Here is a 20,404-nt window from a genome sequence, read left to right as displayed (position 1 = left end):
GTACAAAACTGACAGTAAACATTTATCAAACTCACTTTAAAATTTTTTTCTCTTTTTTTTTTTTTTTTGATTTTGATTTTTGGACCACAACCGGTGACACTCAGGGGTTACTCCTGGCTATTCGCTCAGAAGTTAGTCCAGGCTTGGGGGATCATACCCCCACCCCGCTAAAAATTTTTATTTCTGGGGCCAGAAAATAGCACAGCGGCAAGGCGTTTGCTTTGCATGCAGCTGATTCAGGACAAATGATGGTTCGAATTCTGGCATCCCATATGGTCCTCTGAGCCTGCCAGGGGCAATTTCTAAGCACAGAGTCAGGATTAACCCCTGAGCGCTGCCAGGTGTGCCCCCCCCCAAAAAAAAAAAGAAACAAAAATGTTTTTTTATTTCTTTTTTTTTTTTTTTTTTTTTTTTGGGCCACACCCGGTGACGCTCAGGGGTTACTCCTGGCTATGCGCTCAGAAGTCGCTCCTGGCTTGGGGGACCATATGGGACGCCGGGGGATCGAACCGCGGTCCGTCCTAGGCTAGCGTAGGCAAGGCAGGCACCTTACCTTTAGCGCCACCGCCCGGCCCCGTTTTTTTATTTCTTAAACAAAAGAACAAAGTTAGAGATAAAGTTAATAGGGGCCAGAGTGCAGAAGTAGGGCGTTTGCCTTGCACGTGGCTGACATAGGACAGATTGCGGTTGAATCCCACGGTGGCGACCAATATGGTACCCCATAAGCACAGAGCCAAGAGACACCTGAGCGCCACCAGGTGTGGCCCAAAAACAAACAAAAAGAATTTGCCTTGCACGTGTGTGATCACACTCTATATGTTCCCCATCCTTGCCAATACTGATTCCTGAGCACCACCGGGTGTGGGAAGAAAAAAAAAGATAATAAAGACAGCACGGCGGTGTTTGCCTTGCAAGCAGCCGACCCAGGACCTAAGGTGGTTGGTTCGAATCCTGGCGTCCCATATGGTCCCCCATGCCTGCCAGGAGCTATTTCTGAGCAGACAGCCAGGAATGACCCCTGAGCAACGCCGGGTGTGGCCAAAAAAAAAAAAAAAGATAATAAAGGAGCCAGAACAATAAATACAGAGTACTTGCCTTGCACATGGCCAACCCCAGTTCAACCCCCTAAGAACCACCAGCAGGGACCCATGAGTACAAGGTCAAGTGTAAGCCCTTAAACCCTAAAAATTGAGTTGGGCATGACTCAAAAACAAATAAAAAATAAGAAAGGAGGGACCAGAGAGATAGCATGGAGGTAAGGTGTTTGCCTTTCATGCAGAAGGTCATTAGTTAGAATCCTGGCATCCTGTATGGTCCCCCTAGCCTGCCAGGAGCAATTTCTGAGTGTGGAGCCAGGAGTAATCCCTGAGCACTGCTAGGTGTGACCCAACACCACCACCACCACCACCACTAAAAATAAGAAAGGAAAAGCGTGGGGCCGATTGACAGCTCAGTGGATTTGCTTTGCACATAGCCAACCTAGGTTTGATTTCCGGCATCAGATATGACCCCCTGGAGTAATTTATTTTATTTTATTTTATTTTATTTTGGGCTATACTTGGCAGTGCTCAGGGCTTACTCCTGGCTCTTTGCTCCAAAATCTCTCCTGGCAGGCTCAGGGGACCATATGGGATGTCAAGAATCAAACCCAGGTTGGTTGCGTCCAAGACAGATGCCTTAATCCTGTGCTCTCACTCTGGTCCCAAACCTAGAGTAATTTCTAAGTGCAGAGCCTACTGATACTGCCTCCCCCCCCCCAAAAAAAAAGAAAGAAGTGAATTAGTGATTCTGAGTCCAGGGGTCAGAGGGAGAATGACAGGTTCAATCACAGGCATCACATAATCCCCCACCCTCACCCCAATCACTGTCTGAGTAAAACTCAAGCATAGAGCTGGGACTAGTCCCTTGCATGATCAGGTGTGGTCCCAAAACAAAACAAAAAGAGAATCAAGTTATTGGGTGGGGGGCAATTGGGATACACTGGATGGTGCTCAGAGATGATTCCTGTCTCTTTGCTCAGGGATCACTCCTGGAATGTTCAAGGGACCATACGGGATGCCAGATTGAATCTGGGTTGGCTGGATGTAAGACAAACACCTTACTTGCAGTACTACTGTTCTGACCCTCACGACAAAGTTCTTAAGAGTTTATGTGAAGATCAAACAGTAATAGTTTAGTGATGGCATGTTACTAAAAATAGCCTTTTAGGGGCTGGAGAGATAGCATGGAGTTAGGGCGTTTGCCTTGAATGCAGAAGGATGGCGGTTTGAATCCCGGCACCCCTTATGGTCCCCCGAGCCTGCCAGGAGCAATTCCTGAGCATAGAGCCAGGAGTAAGTCCTGAGTGCTGCCGGGTGTGACCCAAAAAACAAACAAACAAACAAAATCCAGTCTTTTAGATAAATTCAAAAAATCCCAGTCCTAGAAAAGTCTATTTTCTTTTTTGGTTTTTAAAAGTCTATTTTCTGGGCCGGGCGGTGGCGCTGGAGGTAAGGTGCCTGCCTTGCCTGCGCTAGCCTAGGACGGACCGAGGTTCGATCCCCCGGCGTCCCATATGGTCCCCCAAGAAGCCAGGAGCAACTTCTGAGCGCATAGCCAGGAGTAACCCTGAGCGTCACAGGGTGTGGCCAAAACCAAAAAAAAAAAAAAAAATAAAAAAAAAACCAAAAAAAAAAAAAAAAAAGTCTATTTTCTTATGGTTTAACTACAAACATTGACCTAGAGTGTGGCCAGTTTTAGTCATAAAGAAATGGTTCCTGTACTAATTGTCTTACCTAGACTGAGATTTACTAATTTACTAATTTACTAATTGTCTCCTAGACTGAGATTTAATTATACACTAAGTCAATATATTGCTAGGTCTCTCTCTCTCTCTCTCGGTCTCTCCTTTGTTGGGTGGGGGGACACAGCTGTACCAATCCTCTGTCTACAACAAGCCACTTACACTTTGGGACAAGCTCTGCACATAGGTATCACTCCTGGTGGTATAAGAATCAAGATCCCCCATAAGTCTATGATAAGGAACTCTTGACTAAGACAAGACCAAGCCTTATTAAAGTGTACTTTTCCTCTCCTAGCTGAAGGAAGGCAGAGAAAGAGTTAACTCAGTAATAAAACCAAAGTTAGGTGCCCTCCAGGAATAAGGAACTAAGGGTTGAGTGAACTTGGAATGTTCCATCTGAAAAGGATCCCTTAATAACCAAAGTTTAAATCAGAGTAACCCTTGACAGCCAAGGTCTGAATCAGAATAACCCCTGACAGTCAGATTTCGAATCAGAGTATCCCTAGATAACCATGGTTTGAATCAGAGTATCCCAGACAATCAAAGTTGAGCCAGAAAAACCAGGGATTAATTAAGACATCTATACAATGAAATGATGTACTGTTACTGCTTATGATTTCTATATAAACTGCTTGAAGATTTGACTCAGGGTCCTTGACTCCAAGACTCCCTTAGTTGGATGAGGCTCGGATCTCAGTTAACTGATTAAATTCCCTTTTGCATCTTGCATTATCGGAAGTGGTCTCTGACTCTCAGTGATGTTTCAGGCGTCAACTTGAACCCTAACAGTGGTGCTCAATGGACAATAGTGATACCAAAGATTAAATTTGATAAGTTATGTAAAAGGCAACCACCATTCCTGAGATACGATTACTATCTCCTTAGCCCACTAGAATCTCTTGAGTTTCTTTGCTGGGGAGAAACAAAGAGAGAGACTAGAGAGATTTGCAAAATTTCCTGGAATGTTGATGTTTTTATTATTTTATTTTGTTTTATTTTGGGATTTGGACCACACCTGGCGGTGCTCAGGGGTTACTCCTGGCTATCTGCTCAGAAATAGCTCCTGGAAGGCACAGGAGGACCATATGGGACACTGAGATTTGAACCAACCACCTTAGGTCCTGGATCGGCTGCTTGCAAGGCAAATGCTGCTGTGCTATCTCTCCGGCCCCAATGTTTTTATTTTTGATTTTGAGACACATCAGGCAGTGCTCAGGTTTTACTCAAGACTATAACTCTGTGTTCAGGATTGCCACCTGGCAATGATCAGGAGTGGTGCTGGGATTCAAATGTCTATGTTATCACTCTAATTTTGAAGATTTTCTTTAAAATGTTATGTAGGAAGCTGGAGTAACAGCACAGCGGTAGGGCATTTGCCTTGCACTAGGCCAACACAGGACAAACCCCGGTTCAAATTCCGGAATCCCATATGGTCCCCTGTGCCTGCCAGGATTGATTTCTGACCTCAGAGCCAGGAGTAACCCCTGAGTGCCACATGGTGTTACCCAAAAACCAAAACCAAACAAAACCAAAAATGTTATTTAAACATTGTGGTTTACCAAGTTATTCATAATATAATTCTTTTGGCCGGAGAAATAACACAGTGCTAAGGCATTTGCCTTGCATGCAGCTGATCCAGGACGAATGGTGGTTCAAATCCTGGCATCCCATATGGTCCCCTAAACTTGTGATTTCTGAGCGCAGAGCCAGGAGTAACTCCTGAACATCACCAGGTGTGACCCCAAAATACAAAAAAATATATATGTAATATATATAATTCTTTTGAGCATTCAATTTTCCAACACCAATCCCATCACCAGTGTGATCTTCCCTTTAACATTGTCCCTGGGTTTTTTTGCTTGTTTGGTTGGTTTTTGGGCCACACCCGGCAGCCCTCAGGGGTTACTCCTGGCTCTGCTCAGGAATTGCTATAGGAATGCCCTATAGCTGTGGTATCTCTTTGGCCCAGCTGTGCTATCTCTCCAGCTCCTCTTTTTTTTTTTTTTTTCTTTTTGGACCACACCTGGTGACTCTCAGGGGTTCCTCCTGGCTCTATGCTCAGAAATAGCTCCTGGCAGGCTCAGGGGACCATATGGGACACCGGGATTTGAACCACTCTCCTTCTGTATGCAAGGCAAACGCCTTATCTCCATGCTATCTCTGCATGCAAGGCTAATGCCTTACCTCCATGTTATCTCTCCGGCCCCTGCTCCTTATTTTTGACACTTGTCTTCTTCCAGTTTATCTCATAAATACATTAAGGCAAACTTGATTTTCCGAGAGAGCTCTCTCTCTCTCGGGCTAAATATCTTCAACGACTCTCTTCATGAATGCTTACTTTCAAGCAAATACACACCCAACACATTTAATTCCACATTTTTAGTGCAGTGAGCAAAAAGGATCACAGCTGAAGATTTCCTTAATAGAGGAAAAACTTCAACATTTGGGCTTACAAACATACCCTTATACTCCAGAAACCTTTGATCATTTTAAGAAACTATATTCCCCAAGTGAGTATATCTCTATGGCTTCTGAGCATATACCAGAGACAGTCCATTTATTTATTTATTTATTTATTTATTTATTTATTTATTTATTTATTTATTTATTTATTTTGAGATACCCCACTCCCCCGCGATCCTAGAGAACTACTTCCTGGCTCTATGCTAGGGGTCATTCCAGACAGTACTCAAGGGACTGAGAAAGTCCAGCACCATGTCTTTGGGCTTTTATTGGCACTTTATAAATCGCTTGTTTGCAGACTGTACATACTTGGATCTTAATCCTTGTAGATAGTTTTTTGGTTTCTTTCTGGGCTGTGGTGCATACAAATCTTTATTTCACATTTCAAAGGCAAGGAAGTTCTCTACCGGCTGAGCAACATCCCGGGCAGAACCTGGGACATTTATTTACTCAGTAATCCGGAGAGCCACTTGTGTGGCCATAACCCAGGCAGTAGCTACATCAAGGCTCCTTTGGGGGTTTCGGAGAGGTGTGCTCATGTGGGCGGGGAGTGCCAGTCTTTCCCAGACAGCTGATTCACCTGCACTCCGCTTCCTTTCCTCCAACCAGCAGGCTCCGGTACGAAATTAGGAATCAGAGGGGCCGGAGAGATAGCACGGAGTCAGGGCGTTTGCCTTGCATGCAGAAGGACGGTGGTTCGAATCCTGGCATTCCATAGGGTCCCCCGAGCCTGCCAAGAGCGATTTCTGAGCATGGAGCCAGGAGGAACCCCTACTTGAGCGCTGCCGGGTGTGACTCAAAAACCAAAAAAAAAAAAAAAAGCATCAGAGACCGGGGTGGACAGTAGAAGAGGTGACGAGGAACAGTTGTCCCATGCCTGGGGCGAGACAGCTGGAGACTTGCAAATCTCCAGGGTGCAGCGACTCTCCCGCACGCCGTGACCACGCCCACGTCTCCCGAGCCACGCCCATGAAGCTATAGCCCCGCCCACCGTGCACAACGTCCCGGCTCCCCCGTCCTGACGCCGGACGGTGACGCAAGCACGCCGGGGTTGGCCTCGCCCTCCAACATGGCGGCGGCGGTAGGCTAGGTCCGCGGGGTCGAAGGAGCCGCCGCCGCCCGGTGCCCCCGTCGGGAGCGACCGCCGCCGCCGCCGCCGCCGCTTGCTTCTCCGCTGGGGCCGGGGCCGGGGCCAGGTGAGGGAGAGGAGCCCCGGGCAGGGGAGCCGGTGTTCCTCGGGTGGGAGGTGCAGGACGGGTCCGCCGACGCGTGCGTGAGTGCCCGAGAGGACGGCGGCCTCCGGGGGGTTCTCGCAGCTTCGGGGCCACAGAAGCCACCACCCGGGGCCTGCGCACCGGCCCGCCCTGCCAGCCCCTGCGCCGGGAGGGGGCCTGGGCACCTGCGCTCCGCCTTGCTCGGAGGAAGTGTTCCTGCGACCCATCTCGGGTCATCTGGACGAGTTCCAGCTCTCCCCGACGCGTGTTCTTAGCTCCGGCCACTGACCTTTCATTTTTGTTTCTGTATTACCCTTGGGGGCGCTTGGTCACACCGGCGGCGCTCAATTAGGGGTTCCTCCTGACGGGGATCCTGGGGGACGCCGAGATTCGAGCCACCGACCTTTGTATGCAAGGCGAACGCCCGCCTCCATGCTATCTCTCCGGCCCCCCACCATCCTTTTAAGCCCGACTTCCTTCTGACAGCACCCCTTGGACCAATCCAAACCAGACAAAGCACCCTGACTCTCACCCAGACCGACGTTTCAGACGTTCCTTTGACTTTCGTCCCACTTGGCCATCACCAGGCCCAGCCCAAGTTTCCTTTCCCTTCCTAAACTGGACTGGTTGCGCCTTTCACCTAGATTGACGTCGGCCTGGCCCGAGAGAGCCAGAGGCAGCTGATGGATAGGTTTGTTTATTCTTTCCCACTCCCCCTCCCGCTGGCGTGTGTGTATCCGGAATAGCTTTCACACTGTCTTTTTCTACTTGAGAAACCTTTCTACCGACGGTATCCCCAACTTTTTTTTTGGGGGGGAGGGCCGGTGCACTTAGGGTGTAAAAGAAGACAGTCTTAGTTGGGAGTATGATTTCCCTTGGAGGTTTGGTGTAAACCGGAATCTTGATCTCTGCTATGATTTTGTGACCTTGGATGAATCTGCCAAACTCTGCTAGAACGGTTTAAAAAAAAAACAAACTCAGAAAATTAAGTAATTGTTTTTGTAGGCACTTTATATCTTTCAGATAACGGACACTAGACATACAACACATACAGATTGAATATATTTTAACCATCATGAAACAGTCTGCGTTGATAATAGGCTGTTGGGGTTTTGAGTCCTTAGACTGGTTAGATACCCAGGTTGCTTGGTTTGGGGTTTCTTTGCCATACCTGGTGGTGCTCAGGGCTCTGAGCCAACGTTTATTCCTAGCTCTGAGCTCAGTAATCACTCCTGGCAGGCTTGGGGACTATATGGGTGGGATCCCTGGGTCTAAACCAGGTCAGCAAAGCAAATGCCATATCCATTGTGTTATTGCTTTAGCCCCACAGTACTTTTTTTTTTTTTTTTTTTTTTTTTTTTTTTGGTTTTTGGGTCACACCGGCAGCACTCAGGGGCTACTCCTGGCTGTACGCTCAGAAATTGCTCCTGGCAGGCTCCGGGAAACCATATGGGATGCTGAATTCGAACCACCATCCTACATGCAAGGCAAATGCTTTACTTCCATGCTATCTCACGGCCCGTATTTTTTAATTGATTCATTTTTTTTTCTCTTTCTCTTTGATTCATTTTCTTAAAGTAGACTTGACTATCCTTTATTAGTCGTTATACTGTTGAAAATATATGCTCTAAGCTACATCCCTGGTTTCTGATTATATCTTATTACAAGTATTTATCACAAGCTTTCATGCAATATAACAATGAAAGGAGGGACTGTTTTTTAAATACTTGCATTAGCCTTATTGAAATCACAAGTTTTTTTGAGAATATTTTAAAAATTCACTAGGTTTTTTTTTTTTTTTTGGTTTTTGGGCCACACCCAGCGTTGCTCAGGGGTTACTCCTGGCTGTCTGCTCAGAAATAGCTCCTGGCAGGCATGGGGGACCATATGGGACACCGGGATTCGAACCAACCACCTTTGGTCCTGGATCGGCTGTTTGCAAGGCAAACACCACTGTGCTATCTCTCCGGGCCAAAAATTCACTAGTTTTATTGAGGGACTGGAACGATAGTACAAAGAGTAGGGCACTTGGTGTTTAATAGACTTAACCTGGTTAGTTCCCTGTATGGGTTTCCAAATCTTTCCAGGCAGAGCCAGGAGTAAACCCTGAGTGTCCCCTGTGTTCCTCCCCCAGTAAATAAAATAGGAAAATAAATAAAATGATATAACATATGCAATGCATTTCCACGGATAGGCAACCATTGCCACGATTATCACCTCACCTCCAGAAGAAACCCTGCACCTACTTGTACCTGTAACTTACTTATATTTTTAGTTCTGCAATCTTTATTTACTTTTTTTCTCATAATATGTTTAAGCACCATTATTACAAACATTTGTAGTTTGGTTTCAGTTATAAAAATAATAACCCCCTTCACCAGTGCAGCATTCCCACCACTGATACCCCTCTGTACTCAAGGGAGTCTCCTAGCAGCACTACTAGGGAGACTGTGCCATTCAAGCATGCATACAGGCTCTTTGAATTATCTCCCCAACACAGCAGTAATTCCCTATTTTCATTTTACCCCACCTTCCCTATCTCTAGATTTGCTTATTCTGGACATTTTATTTATATAATATTAACAATATGTGGTCTTTTGTGTCTTAGTATAATATTTTAGACCCATCCATGTTGTACTGTGTATAAATACTTCATTTCTTTTTATGAACACATAGTCCATTTGTAGAAGATATGCCGAGTTTCTTTATATTTATCAGTACACAATTACTTGTACTAAAATATTGCTATAACCATGTACAATTTGGGGGGCGGCTTGGGTCACACCCAGCTGCGCTCAGGGGCTACTCCTGGCTCTACACTTAGAAATTGCTCCTGGCAGGCTCGGGGAACCATTTGGGATGCCGGGATTTGAACCAACGTTCTTCTGCATGCAAGGCAAACGCCCTACCTCCGTGCTATATCTCTGGCCCTAAATGAAGATATTATTAAAAATAAAAGAAATCATTCCTGGCAGGCTCAGGGAATCATATGGGATGCCGGCATTTGAACCACCGTCCTTCTGCATGCAAGGCAAATGCCCTACCTCCATGCTCTCTCTGGCCGCAACCATGTACAAGTTTTTGAGTTAATGTATTTATGGGGCCAGAGAGATAGCACAGTCGTTTGCCTTGCAAGCAGCCGATCCAAGACCAAAGGTGTTTGGTTCGAATCCCGGTGTCCCATATGATCTCCCATGCCTGCCAGGAGTAACCCCTGAGCACCGCTGGGTGTGGCCCAAAAACCAAAAAAAAAAAAAAAAAAAATGCATTTCTCTGTCATATACCTAGGATTAGGACAGTAGCAATTTTATGTGTCCCACTTATATAAGCTATAATGTGAGAACCCTAATTATTTGAAAAGCTGTGGGTTGTGAATGAGTCAATCTTATCTGAGTACCGTATTTTTCGTATCATAAGATGCACCCCCCTCCCCCAAGATGGAAGCAAATGTCTTCTGGAGGTGAAGCCTGAGTGCAGGGGAGGAGAGCATATAGTAACCACTTGATATCTGCAGTGTTTACACCCCTTTTATTGCGCAGACATACCACATAGTACAAGCAATCAAGTTAACGCACTTTCTTTTTTTTTTTTTTTGTTTTTTGTTTTTTGGGCCACACCCAGCTGTGCTCAGGGGTTACTCCTGGCTGTCTGCTCAGAAATAGCTCCTGGCAGGATGGGGGACCATATGGGATACCGGGATTCGAACCAACCACCTTTGGTCCTGGATCGGCTGCTTGCAAGGCAAACGCCATTGTGCTATCTCTCTGGGCCCAAGTTAACGCACTTTCACTATCATATATATAGCTTTCGTTTAAGACTATTTGATTGCTGCTATGACTTTTTTTTTTTTTTGTTTTTGGTTTTTGGGCCACACCCGGCGGTGCTCAGGGGTTACTCCTGGCTGTCTGCTCAGAAATAGCTCCTAGAGGGCCCGGAGAGATAGCACAGTGGTGTTTGCCTTGCAAGCAGCCGATCCAGGACCAAAGGTGGTTGGTTCAAATCCTGGTGTCCCATATGGTCCCCTGTGCCTGCCAGGAGCTATTTCTGAGCAGACAGCCAGGAGTAACCCCTGAGCACCGCCAGGTGTGACCCCAAAAACCAAAAAAAAAAAAAAAAAAAAAAAAAAAAAAAGAAATAGCTCCTAAGCAGGCACGGGGGACCATATGAGACACCAGGATTCGAACCAACCACCTTAGGTCCTGGATCGGCTGCTTGCAAGGCAAACACCACTGTGCTATCTCTCCGGGCCCCGACTTTATTTTTTTTTTATATTAACAAAAAAAGTATTAAAAATGTTTTTATTTTCTGTTGTAAAAAAAATGTTAGGTAAATGCATTTAACCAGCTGTGGACTGGCATATTGTAAATATATTTTGCCCTCACAGGCTTGTTGTTCTCAGCCACCGTCTCCTGATGGCGTCTCAAGTTGCACCATTTGCTTTAGAATATTTTTTTTCTTGTTTTCCTCGTCTAAAAACTATGTGCATCTTATGGTTAGGTGCATTTCATAGAGCGAAAAATACGCTCAATTTTGTCCTAATGTTAACTGTTGAGTCAAAACGTTTTTGGGCTGCTCAATCCAACATTGAACTGTGTTTATATTAAGTATGTGTATTTTCATTGGAAAGAAAGTCTTCTCTAGAAGACTCAGGCTCTTCCGAGTTCAAAAATGATAACTAGGGCTAGGGTGCTTTTGTAGGGGTTAAGGTGCCTACCTTGCATGAGAGTGACTCTAGTTTCATCTTTAGCACTGCATCTCCACCTCGAATACAGAGCTGGGAGTAGCCTCTAGTGCTGTAGGTGTGGCCCAAAAACCAAATCAAAACAAAACACCCAAAATGACACCTTATTTGCTTACCTGGGTGAGGTAATTTTTTTTTTCAGCTTTGCAATTTTCATTAGGAATATTTAATTATTTTGGGCACACCCAGTGATGCTCAGGACTTACCCTTGGTCAGCTCAAGGAATCATATGTGGTGTTGGGGATCAAATCTGTGTTGGCTGAATACAAGGCAGGTATTGAGCCTATGTTGACCACATATAAGGCTAGTGGCCTACCTTCTATACTCTCCAGCCTGGGATTATTTAATTTTACTTCTTTTGGAGAAAGTCCTAGAATCTATAACAGCTAATAAAGCGTGAATTATACAAACAGTCATTGGAAAATAAAAATGTTCCTCGTGTGTCAGAGTGGTAGTGCAAGTGGTAGGGCTTTTGCCTTGCACATGCTAACCTAGGATGGACCACGGTTCAATCCCCTGGCGTCCCATATGGTCCCCCAAGCCAGGAGCGATTTGAGTGCATAGCCAGGAGTAACTCCTGAGCTTCAACAGGTGTGACCCAAAAACCAAAAAAAAAAAAAAAAAAAAAAAAAAAGTTTTTTAGGATGTCCTTAAGTTATTAGTGAGATTTGACACTAGTATTGTAAATAAAGGGGCTGGAATTGTAAATGTTAGGGGCTGGAGCAGTGGTGCGGAGTGGTAAAACGTCTGCCTTGCTGGTGCTTGCTTAGGATGTGCCGTGTTTTGATTCCCCAGTGTCCCATATGGTCCCCCAAGCCAGGAGCGATGTCTGAGTGCATAGCCAGGAGTAACCCCTGAGTGTCTCTGGGTGTGGCCCTCCCCCCAAAAGAACTTTGACTTTAAAATGTCATAGTTTTGATTTATTTGTGGAATAAAAAATTTCTCTTTACAAAGTAGGTTTTATACAACTATTTAGCTAATTACTGGAATATTAAAAAAAGTTTGGGGTTCTTGGGCCACACTGGGTGGCACTCAGGGGTTACTTTTGGCTCTGAGCTCAGGAATCACTCCTGGCAGGCTCGGGGGACCATATGGAATGCCGGGATCAAACTGGGGTCCGTCCCTGGTGAGCATCAAACAAGGCAAATGCTCTACCGCTGTGCTGTCACTTCATCCTCAATTCTTTTTTTTTCTTTTTGGGGGGGTCACACCCAGCAGCGCTCAGGGGTTACTCCTGGCTCTGTGCTCAGAAATCGCCCCTGGCAGGTTCGGGGGACCATATGGGATGCTGGGATTCGAACCATCAACCTTCTGCATGCAAGGTAAATGCCTTACCTCCATGCTATCTCTCTGGCCCTGGCCCCAATTTTTTTTAAAATTTCAAGCCTGCCAGGAGCTATTTCTGAGCAGACAGCCAGGAGTAACCCCTGAGCACTGCCGGGTGTGGCCCAAAAACAAAAAAAAAACAAAAAAACAAAAACAAAAAAATTTCAAGTCATTCCCAATGGTGCTCAGGACTTACTCTTAGCTCTGCTGTGCTCAGGGATCACTTGGGCCATATGCAGTGCCAGAGATTGAATCCATTTGATCACATGCAAGGCAGCGCTCTACCTGTTGTACTATTTCTCTGGTCCAGCAATAATTATATGTATGTATGTATGTATGTATGTATGTATGTATGTATGTATGTATGTGTGTGTGTGTGTAGTTTTTGTATGACTTTGGACTACACCTGGTTATTCTCAGGGTTGACTCTTGACTCTGCATTCAGGGATCCTTCAAACTTGGGAGACCTTATGGAATGTTACAAGTCAAACTCTTGTCTGCTACATGCAAGACAGTACCCTTGCTACTGTTTAGTTGCTGTAGTCCCAGGAATGATATATTTTTTTTTCTTTCAAGTTCTTGGGTCACACCAGCATTACTTTGGGATTTTACTTGGCTAGGCATTTAGTTATTACTTCTGGCAGTGCTCAGGGAACCTTATGGAATTCTGGGCATCAAATGTGGATCAGGTGTGTACAAGGCCTGCTGTCCTATCTACTCAGCCCCAGGAATTATATTTCTTTTTTGAGGGGGCTGTCACCCAGTGGTCCTCAGGGCTTACTTCTGGATGTGTACTCAGGGATTACTCCTGGTGGTGCTCAGGGGACTATATGGATATTGAACCCAGGTCAGCTGTATTCAAGGTAAGTGCCTACCCACTGTACTATCACTTCAGCTTTAGGAATGATATTCTCTTTGTTCTTTTTTATGTGTCACACCTGTTGGTGCTCAGGGGTTACTCCTGGCTCTGTGCTCAGAAATCATTCCTGGCAAACTCTGGGGACCATATGGGATATTGGGGATAGAACCCAGGTCAGCTGCATGTAAGGCAAATTACCTACTTTGCTATTGCTCGGCTTCGGGGATAATACTCTTTTTGTTTTTGTTTTTGTTTTTGTTTTTGGGTCACACATCCGGCAGCACTCAGGGGTTACTCCTGGCTCTATGCTTAGAAATCACTCCTGGCAGGCTCGGTGGACCATATAGGATGCCAGAATTCGAACCACCGACCTTCTGCATGAAAGGCAAACGCCTTACCTCCATGCTATATCTCCGGCCCCCCGGGGATGATATTCTTAATAGTATGGCTGAGTGGGTGCTAGGGATTTATTTTATTTTTCTTAATTTAGTAAGACTTTAGGGGAACAAATGAGTAGAGAAGGTAGAAGGTAGATAGAGAAATTCCCAGATTATGAGAGGAGTCTCCTACAGCAGTATTCTCAGAAATTGCCTTTTTATGAGACTGGGAGAACACATATGGCAGTGTTAAGGGACCATGTGTGCTGGGGATTAGCCAATGGCTCCTGTAAACCATTTTCTGAACATTAGAAATCTAATTTTTTGGTTTATTTTTGATTTTTTTTTGCCAGGGGATGGTTCTGGCAGTGATTGAGAGACTATGTGGTATTGGAATTAAACTAGGAGCTGCAGCAGGCAGGGCAAGTACCTTTTCAAAAAATTTTTATTTTTTTTTTCAAAATTTTGAACTATACCTAGTGATATATAGGGTTTACTACTGGCTCTATACTTATGGATTACTCCCTGTAGTGCTAGAAGGACGATATGCAGTGTCAGGAATCAACATGCAAGGCCTTGGCCAGACCCAGGGCAAGCACATTAATTTTGTACTGTCTCTAGCCTGAAATTTTACTGGGTAGGGGAGAAGGAATTTGGCCACACTTGGAGCTATTCCTGGCTCTTTTCAGGTTTTACTCATGGTCAGGGGTACTGGGATTGAATGGGGAAAGCAAAAAGTTTTTTTGTTTTTTGGGGTCACACCCGGCAGTGCTCAGGTCTTACTCCTGGCTCTATGTTCAGAAATCGCCCTGGCAGGCTTGGGAGACCATATGGAATGCTGGGATTTGAACCACCGTCCTGCATGCAAGGCAAGCGTCCTACCTCCATGCTATCTCTCCAGCCCCCAGAAAGTTTTTTTTTAAGGGGGTTCCCACACTGTTACTGGTTATGGATTACTACTGTGTCTGTGCTCAGTATTTCTGGTGGGCTCTGGGGACCAGAGGGTCATAATTAGATTGGACGTATGCAAGGCATATGTATCCTTCCAAACTACTCCGGCCCCAGGAAGTTTTGTTTTTATTTTATATACATATTTGGTTTAGGGCTACACCTGACCGCGCTCGGGTTATTCCTGGCTTTGTGCTCAGAAATCATTCCTGGCAGGCTCAGGGATCCCAGGGATCGAACTGTGTTTGCTTCATGCAAGGCAAACACCCTAGCTGCTGTGCTATTGCTCCAGCCCCAGAGACACCTTAAAGAGAGTCTAAGGTGATTACGAACTAGAAGCCTCATGCCCCAATCATAGGACATTGGAGAGATGTGGGCCTGGAAGCAAACACGGATGGAGGAAATAATCCACACATGGATAAGGGGATTAAATAGGTTCAGGAACTTCCACGTGCAAGCCTTCCACTTCCTGAGAAGCAGATAGCTCCGTGGTGGAAAACAGAAATGGCAAGCGGTTTTTCCCAGAGACCTGGGGTCTTTATTAGCAAGAGCCAGATCACACCGTGGGATGGAGAGCAGGTGGTCTAAGGCACCAATCCAAAGGATACTTCCATCCAAAGGTGCTTCCGATCAACGAGTAACAAGCATATCTTGAATAGGATAAACCCTGTTAACCCAATATCTAACAAACAAGCGTGGGAAACATTTACAAAAATTAGTGTTGCTACAAATTTGCTTTTTGTGAGAATGTAGTTTATTATCATTATTACTATTTTTGTTATACTCATTACTGGTGTGTGTGTGTGGGGGGGGGTTGGAGTGTGCGGGGTTGGTGTGTGTGTGTTCCCTGCTCTGACCATTGAGTGCCAGAAATGCAATCTGGACCCTTAGTATGCCAAATGTGCTTGATCATTCAGCTATCTCTCCTGCACCAAGTTATTCAACCTGGGTATTACTTCATACCTTTTTTTTTTTTTTTTTTTTGGTTTTTGGGTCATACCCAGCAGCACTCAGGGATTACTACTGACTCTACACTCAGAAATCGCTCCTGGCAGGCTCGGGGGGCCCATATGGGATGCCCGGATTCGAACCACCATCCTTCTGCATGCAAGGCAAATGCCCCACCTCCATGCTATCTCTCTGGCCCCTACTTCATACCTTCTAATTATAGTTTATGTACAGGAGTCCTCAAACTTTTAAACAGGGGGCCATTTTCACTGTCCCTCAGACTGTTTGAGGGCCAGACTATAATTAAAAAAAAAAAAAATAACGGGGCTGGAGAGATAGCATGGAGATGAGGCGTTTGCCTTTCATGCAGGAGGTCATCGGTTCGAATCCCAGCGTCCCATATGGTTCCCCGTGCCTGCCAGGAGCAATTTCTGAGCCTGGAGCCAGGATTAACTCCTGAGCACTGCCGGGTGTAACCCAAAAAACACAAAAAACAAACAAACAAACAACAAAAAACTGACGTCGCGGCTTCGTGTGGAGTTGGGCTTCGTGTGGAGTTGAACATCCCAGCCCATCCTTCTCTCACTTGCTCCCCCCCCCCCCCCATCCAGGGACTGCCCAATTGGACGACAAGAACCCTGCCCGAGATTGAGAGGACTCCACGGAGAGTCCAGAGTACATTCCACACATGCGCACAGTGGGCCCTGGACGAGTTGGCTACTAAGTAAGACAGACAAAAACACCTGGCAGGCAAATAAATGTCCTTGGTGGGCCGCATATGGTGGTTGTATTTTGACAACCCCTGGTTTGCAAAGTGTTTTTTTTTTGGTTTTTGGGCCACACCTGGCGTTGGTCAGGGGCTACTCCTGGCTGTCTGCTCTGAAATAGCTCCTGGCAGGCACGGGGGACCATATGGGACACCGGGATTCGAACCAACCACCTTTGGTCCTGGATCGGCTGCTTGCAAGGCCAACGCCGCTGTGCTATCTCTCCGGGCCCGTTTGTTTTTGTTTTTTGAGGAATGTCCAAATTGTTTTTCAAGAGTCTGAACCAGTCGACATTACAAGAGCAGTGGATGAGAGTTCCTTTCTCCCACATGCGTGTCAGTACTAGTTGTTGTTCCTTATGATGTGTGCTAGTCTCTGTGGTATTAGGTGATATCTCATTTTTGTTTTGATTTGCATTTCCCTGATGATTCATGATGTGGAGCTTTTTTTTTTCTTCATTTTTCTTTTTTTGTTGTTTTTATTTTAGATTTTGGGTTACACCTGTCAGTGCTCAGGGGTTACTTCTGGCTCTGTGCTCAGAAATCGATCGCTCCTGGCAGGCACAGGGGACTATATAGGATGCTGGAATTCAAACCACCATCTGTCCTGGATCGGCTGCATGCAAGGCAAAAGCCCTACCTCTGTGTGCTATCTCTCCAGCTGCCCTCTTTTTTTTTTTTTTTTGCTTTTGGGCCACACCCTTTGATGCTCAGGGGTTACGCCTGACTTGCACTCAGAAATTGCTCCTTTCTTGGGGAACCATATGGGATGCCGGGGATTGAATCATGGTCCATCCTAGGTTAGCGTATGTAAGGCAGATGCCCTACTGCATATGCCACTGCTCTGGCCCCAGGAGCATTTTTTTTTATGTGCTTATGGCTATTAGTATTTCTTCTTTAAGGAATTGTCCGTTCATCTCCCCATTTTTGGATGTGGTTAGATCTTTTCTTCCTTGCTAAGCTCTAACAATGCCTTATATATCTAAGATAGTAATCTCTTTTTATAATGGTATTGGGTGAATAGTTTCTCCCATTCTGTGGGCAATTTTTGAGTCCTAGTCACTATTCCCTTTGAGGTGCAGAAACATTTTTCATTCCTTTTCCTCTATGTACCTTATGGTTTCAGGACTGATATCAAGGTTTTAATCTATTTTGATTTATTTCAGTGCACTGTGTTAGAGATCTCAGTTTGCTTTTTAGCATTTAGCTGACCAGTTTTCCTCATACCACTTGTTGAAGAGGCTTTCCTTGCTCCAGTTTGTATTTCTTACCCCTTTATCTAAGATTAATTGATCATATACCTGTGGGCCCATCTTAGAATATTCAAGTCTATTCCATGATCTGTCTTTATTCCATTAATGACTGGAATAAATGACTACTGCTTTATAGAACAGTTTGGGGAAAGTGATTCCTCCTATCTTATCTTTTCCAATGATTGCTTTAGCTATTTGTGGACATTTACTGTTCCATAAGAATTCCAGGAGTGTTTTTTTTTTTTTTTTTTTTGGTTTTTGGGCCACACCCAGTGACGCTCTGGGGTTACTCCTGGCTATGCGCTCAGAAGTCGCTCCTGGCTTGGGGGACCATATGGGACGCTAGGGGATTGAACTGCGGTCCTAGGCTAGCGCAGGCAAGGCAGGCACCTTACCTCTAGCGCCACCGCCCGGCCCCTCCAGGAGTGTTTGATGCACTTTTTTTCCCCTTTTTTTTTTTGGGGGGGGGTGCATACCTAGCAATGTTCAAAGGTTACTTCTGACTCTGCACTCAGAAATTGCTCGTGGCAGGCTCATTGGAATCATATGGGATGCTGGGGATTGAACATGTCCATTCTGGGTTGGTTGTGTGCAAATGCCCTATTGTTGTGCTATCGCTCCAGCCCCTGATCCACTTCTTTGAAAAATGTCATGAGTATAGGGATTGTATCAAATCTGTACAGTGCTTGGGGAAGTATTGCCATTTTATTGATGTTAATCCTATCAGTCTATGAGCAGGGCATATGTTTTATTTTCTTGTGTCCTCTTTTATTTCTTTTTTCTTTTTTTGGTTTTTGGGTCACACCCACCCAGCAACGCTCAGGAATTACTCCTGACTGTACACTCAGAAATCACTCTTGGCAGGCTTGGGGATATGGGATGCCTGGATTCGAACCACAGACCTTCTGCATGCAAGGCAAAAACCTTACCTTCATGCTATCTCTCCGGCCCCTCTGTAGATTTAACCCTTTGGATAGGCTTTGATGGTGGTGGATGGTGATAGAGGTCTTTCTCTGCCGTCCCAGCACCATGTGTCTCCAACCCCCACCAGCTGGCGGGTCTACCAGTTCAGATTGCAGGGAGGAGAAAATCCACTCACAGGCAGATTTCTTCAGGACATAACATCTTTATTTGCTCTGGCCAACATGTGTGGCTTATATCATGACCATTTATGCTGGATTCCTATTCAGCCCTGCATTGTACCTTGTCCCTCAGAGATCTCCTTCTATTCCTTTCTCCAACCTCCATCCATGCAAATCCCCTTTGCCCTTTCAGCCAAAGCCTTTTGTTATCTACCAAAGACCCCTCCCAGAAATGGGAGGTCTATTAGCAGGTAAGGTTACATAGGAGGAATAGGGGGTGGGGTTACACCCTCCTCTTTTATTTCTTGAAACAGTGTTTTGTGGGCCCGGAGAGATAGCACAGCTGCGTTTGCCTTGCAAGCAGCCGCTCCAGGACCAAAGGTGGTTGGTTCAAATCCCGGTGTCCCATATGGTCCCCCGTGCCTGCCAGGAGCTATTTCTGAGCAGACAGCCAGGAGTAACCCCTAAGCAGTGCCGGGTGTGGCCCAAAAACCAAAAACCAAAAACCAAAAAAAAAAAAAAAAAAGAAACAGTGTTTTGTAATTTTCCTTGTAAAGTTCATTTAGTGCCAAGGTTCTTGGTTTTTTGAGGCACAATTGTGATTGGGATTGTCTTTTTTTTTTTTGGTTTTTGGTTCACACCCAGCAGCGCTCAGGGATTACTCCTGGCTCTACGCTCAGAAATCGCTTCTGGCAGGCTTGGGGGACCCTATGGGATGCCGGGATTTGAACCACCGACCTTCTGCATGAAAGGCAAATGCCTTACCTCCATGCTATCTGTCCGGCCCCAGGATTGTCATTTTATTATCTAATTCTTCTCTTGTATTATTTGTATACAGAAAAGTCATGGATTTTTGCATATTGGTTTTGTATTATATATTTAATGTTTGTGGAAGCTTTTTTGTAGTCTTCCGAATTTTCTAGATACAGTATCATGCCATCCGCAAACAGCTAGAGCTTGACCTCTTTCTTTCCTATTTGGATACCCTTGATCTTTTTCTTGCCTAATTGCTATGGCAAGTACTTCCAGTACCATATTGAATAGAGGGGCCAGAGAGATAACACAGTGATAGGGTGTTTGCCTTAGACACTGAAGGACGGTGGTTAAAATCCCGGCATCCCATATGGTCCCCGAGCCTGCTGGGAGCAATTTCTGAGCATATAGCCAGGAGTAACCCCTGAGTGCTGCCGGTGTGACCCAAAAAACAAAAACAAAAACAAAAAAGTGGTGAGAGGGACAATTTTGTCTTGTGCCAGATCTTAGAGGAAACTTTCAGTTTTTCCCTATTGAGTATATTAATGCTTGCCATGGACTTGTGGAAAATGACTTTTTTTTTTTTTTTGGTTTTTGGGCCACACCAGGTGAAGCTCAGGGGTTACTCCTGGCTATGAGCTCAGAAGTCGCTCCTGGCTTGGGGGACCATATGGGATGCCGGGGGATCGAACCGCGGTCCGTCCAAGGCTAGTGCAGGTAAGGCAGGCACCTTACCTCTAGCGCCACCGCCCGGCCCCGGAAAATGACTTTTATTATATTGAGGGAAGTACCTTCAATTTCCATCTTGTTGAGAGTTTTTGTCTTGAATGGGTGCTTTCTCTGCATCTATTGATATTATCATATGATTTTTGTTTTATCTTTTATTAATGTC

General features: G+C 45.4%; 1 protein-coding gene across 4 annotated transcripts in view; it reads left to right on the top strand.

Moving 5' to 3' along the window:
- The first annotated feature begins 6,400 nt into the window (after positions 1–6,400).
- BCL2L13 (BCL2 like 13) overlaps positions 6,401–20,404 on the top strand; it is a 1,170,396-nt gene continuing 1,156,392 nt past the window's right edge. For all 4 annotated transcript variants that reach the window (XR_007500267.1, XR_007500268.1, XR_007500269.1 and 1 more), the window contains exon 1: positions 6,401–6,441. The gene's annotated coding sequence lies outside the window, so the exon portion shown is untranslated. The remainder of the gene's footprint in view (positions 6,442–20,404) is intronic.

This window comes from Suncus etruscus, chromosome 11 (assembly GCF_024139225.1).
Source record: "Suncus etruscus isolate mSunEtr1 chromosome 11, mSunEtr1.pri.cur, whole genome shotgun sequence".
Lineage (NCBI taxonomy): Eukaryota > Metazoa > Chordata > Mammalia > Eulipotyphla > Soricidae > Suncus > Suncus etruscus.
Note: the sequence above shows the minus strand (reverse complement) of the source record. Positions and strands in the feature narration are given on the sequence as shown.